This window comes from Athene cunicularia, assembly GCF_003259725.1.
Source record: "Athene cunicularia isolate RWA chromosome 15 unlocalized genomic scaffold, athCun1 chr15_part1, whole genome shotgun sequence".
Lineage (NCBI taxonomy): Eukaryota > Metazoa > Chordata > Aves > Strigiformes > Strigidae > Athene > Athene cunicularia.
Genome location: NW_020799121.1, coordinates 4,451,832 through 4,455,651, shown reverse-complemented (window position 1 = coordinate 4,455,651; position 3,820 = coordinate 4,451,832). Strand labels below are relative to the sequence as shown.

At 44.3% G+C, this 3,820-nt stretch overlaps 1 protein-coding gene across 1 annotated transcript in view; it reads right to left on the bottom strand.

Annotated features, from left to right (window-relative positions):
• Positions 1-104, bottom strand: part of RNF185 (ring finger protein 185) — a 15,605-nt gene extending 15,501 nt beyond the window's left edge. Inside the window, exon 1 of the mRNA XM_026859445.1 lies at positions 81-104. The gene's annotated coding sequence lies outside the window, so the exon portion shown is untranslated. The remainder of the gene's footprint in view (positions 1-80) is intronic.
• Positions 105-3,820: the final 3,716 nt, after the last annotated feature.

Genomic DNA, 3,820 nt, shown 5'->3' with positions numbered 1-3,820 from the left:
GGGACGGGGGGGCGCTTAGCGCTGCCGGGCTGCCCGCCCTTCCCCCGGGCCGCCGAAGCGGACCCCGGGCCGGTTGTTACCTCAGCCAGGGAGCCGCTCCGGTGCGTTCAGCCCGCGCTCGGTCACCACCACCGCACCCCTGCTGCTGTGGCAGTTTTGCTGCCTGCTCATGGTGAGGAGCTGCGGGGGCCGTGTCCAAACGCCTGCATCTAAAAGAGCAAAAACTACATATCGTCAACAGCAGCAAATTCGGCCCGAGCAGGGAGAGAAGGAAGGAAGGCAGGCGGCAGCTTTGGGGGAAACAAATTGTTCAAATGTGTGTGCAGAGTGCTAAGATCTGGGCAGAGGAGCATCTCCAGGATGGGAATAGAGAGCTTTATAGAAGCATTTACACATCTGTGAGGAACCACAGAGACAAAGAGGGGGAGAAGAGGGGACCTGGTGTGTGAAGGAGTGGGTCAGAGCTCTGAGAGGTCACCAAGAAGGCACCTCTGAAGGGTTTTACCCCTGCTCTGAGAACACCCCACCAGTTCTGAGGACACCAAGGCAGCAAACAGCACAGAACTGCTTGCTGGTTTACGCAGTGGAGAATGGGTGATTCCTAAATGAAGGTCTCCCACTAAAGGCAAGTGTTACAGGGAATAGTTAAGAAGTGGAGGGAGGTTGGTGCTGAGGGAGCCTGTCAGAAAGAGACTCAGGATGTTGTCTGAGGCCAGTCTACTGGCTGGTGGCCTGAGACTACCCAACTCTAGTGTTCAGCAATATAAACCCACAGCTATATCGAGCCTTTGTGTTGCTTTCAGTAGCATGTTGGCTTGGCAAGACCCATGTCAAAATGGTCATCCAGCAGCTCAGCTGGAATTACCATGTTAATATATCACACTGGAAAATTTGTAGTTGAGAGGAAGATGGAGATAGTATCTGAAAATTATAGTGCTCATGGCATTAGAACACAGGTTGTAAAGCTCTCCTACCCACACTAGCAGTGTATTTGCTGCCTGTGAAAATTTCTCTGACAAAGCAGGCAATCTCATTTTCAACAAGACAGTAAAGCAGCACAGTTTGGCACGGCTTCAGTATTCAAGCAAAAATTTGGCATCTCAGTGTAGTAGTGTCTGATTAATAAGAAGTTAACAAAGCACCAAAGGTATAAATGGTATTCTCCAGAGGCTGGTTAAAACAAGGATGAGCTTGTCAAATTTGGACCAGCTCGGTCTAGTCACCATGTATATCTAGAGTCAAAAGCATTTCAGTATAAAAAGTAAAAAGAGGTTTATTTTGGTGTAATAATCATGGGAATAAATAATGCTCAGAACAGTCTTTGTTGTTTGGGTGTCATATGATAACTAGAACAATCTGAAAAGAAATACAGTTACTGCCACGGACAACATAGCCAGTGAGTATTTTCACTTCCCAGTGATAATTTTAACATTTTATTTATGTTTTAAGTCTCAGAAGAATGGAATATTATTATGCATTTCTATCATGACTTGTTTACAGCATCCCTGTTCCACTTACACCAAGTGTTTTCTTTTTAAAACGTAAAAGATGCAGAAGCAGACAATGAATAAGATTGAATGGATGGAAAGGGTGGTATACAAGAAGAGACTAAAAATGTTAATCTTGTTTACAGCTAAGGTTAGTAGGAGGGGAACAGCCTTATTTAATACGGTAGGTCAGCTGGAGAATATACATGGGATATTCACATTTACTCCCCTTGGCAAAGAATTATTACATTGAATGGTAATAGTAAGTGATGCAAGGGAATGCTTTCCTTATCAAAGCTAGGAATTCAGCTTTCAAAGAGCTGTATACCGTGTGCACCTATACAGTTTCTATGGGAATAGAAATATAATTTATATTTATGTATATTCTAATGGTGATATGTGCAACATTCTTCAGTGTAGCTGGTAGCCAGTAATTGCTTAGAGTTAGAAAACCCTTGTGCCCTGGTTGCCAGTTCATTCTCATGGTGTGCATGACAATAAATCACTTTGATTTATTCACTTTTTCATGATCTAAGTCACAAGATTATGTAATATAATGTTGATATTTATGGTACACATAGTCTCCTCCTAAAATTCTTAATTATGAGTGTCTTACATGTATCATGAATCCAAGTCCTTGAACCTCTTCATCAGTATTTTTCTCATAATTTCTCCCTGGTTACTTCTATTTTAAACCCAATGGTGTCTTAATTAGTATTAAATCATGTCCGGGATTACTCTTCCTTCCTCGAAATTTCCATGCAAAAGAGTTCCTATCTGTCTGTGGCCTTTTGCCTTTGTTCAGCAACAGCCATTTCCAAAAGTTTCTGCTCATTTCACTTTTCTGTTTTCAATACCACACCAGAAAGGTGGGAGACTATACAGCTATTTCTGGTATGTGACATGCATCCATCTGTTTTTTTTCTGAATCGTATCTCTGGAAACTGCCATATTTCAAAGAGTAGGCCCATAAGCACACTGCACTGTGCCTGATCTGCTTGAGTTAAACATGCTTTGAAGCATCTGGTGCTTGACATCTGTGAAGGCAAATAATCGAGATGAAACATGGTCACAATCTGTTACAGAAACCCCCATGTGTCTAACAGACAGTTAGAAGGAAATGGCCAGAGGAGTATTGTTAAGTCAAGATGAAAGGCATGTTGGTTAAGAGCATTAATAGACCATCTCCCATGCAATCTTCAGGTTTTTTGACTTAAAGATTTAATGCTTTTTTAGAGGTCAATTTGTTATCCTTGGAACTTGTCGTTCTGTATTTATGAACAAAGCAGCTGCAAAAGGCACAGGCAGAGGAGATGCATGTTTTCTTTCCCCTGCCAGAGGTGGAGACATTAGATGCTTTTTGCCTGATACAGTTTACATATCTTAATGAATCTTGTGTGTCTAGTATGTTTTCTTACCTGCTTTTGAAAGATAACTTCCTACAGCAGATGGATCCCATCCTATCTCATGCATTCAAGGTAAAAGATTTTTGAGCTGTCTACAACATAAGAATGTCTGACACTCTATCAAAAACTTAATTTGAGTGCTGTCAGTCAGTATTTCTAAAGTAGTGAAATTACCATCTCAGAAAATGTGATAAAATGCTGAAAATTTTAGCTTTCAGCTTATTCTTTAATGCCAAGTATTCTCTCTTCTCTACAAACACAAAAGCAGTATGGCCTTTCTGGTATCACTGCTATTTTTCACTCTTAATTTGTGTGAACTATTACATCTGAGAAACGTCAAGGTATTTTCCTGTACAGCACACGTGAAAGGAGGCTGTTCACCAACAGATGGATGCACAAACAAGCCATGTTTACTTTAAACAGTTTCCCACCCGCGGGCACCACTGTTCCAGGTAGCACGAACCCAAAGAACAGGCAGTGGGAAGCAGCAGTCGGGCTGCCCGGGTCCCCTCGCTGCTCTCCTGGGGTTTCTCAGCACAGGCAGCACTGGCACCAGCACCCAGCAGCACTGCCTGCCCTGCTCTCCTCTGGAGGCTGGTACAAATATCCAGGATAAATATTTATTTTTCACAGTATCTCACAATTCTGTGTACGACACTCAATTCCTCGTGGTTCCTTCCATTTATACGCTAATTCCCAGGCTTTCTTGTTTTCGGGGAAGACGCGGCCTGCAGCCCACAGCTGCCGCCCCCCCGCTCTCCCCGTGAGCGCAGCCTCCACCCGGCCTCTCTCACGAAGAGGTGAAGGAACCGCCTCCGGCAATGCCCATGGCGGCGCGGGGCGGCCCTGCCGCCGCCATCTTGTCGGAGGCTGCCGCGGTGGACTGCAGCCCCCAGCATGCTCCGCGGCCGGCCGGACTACAGCGCC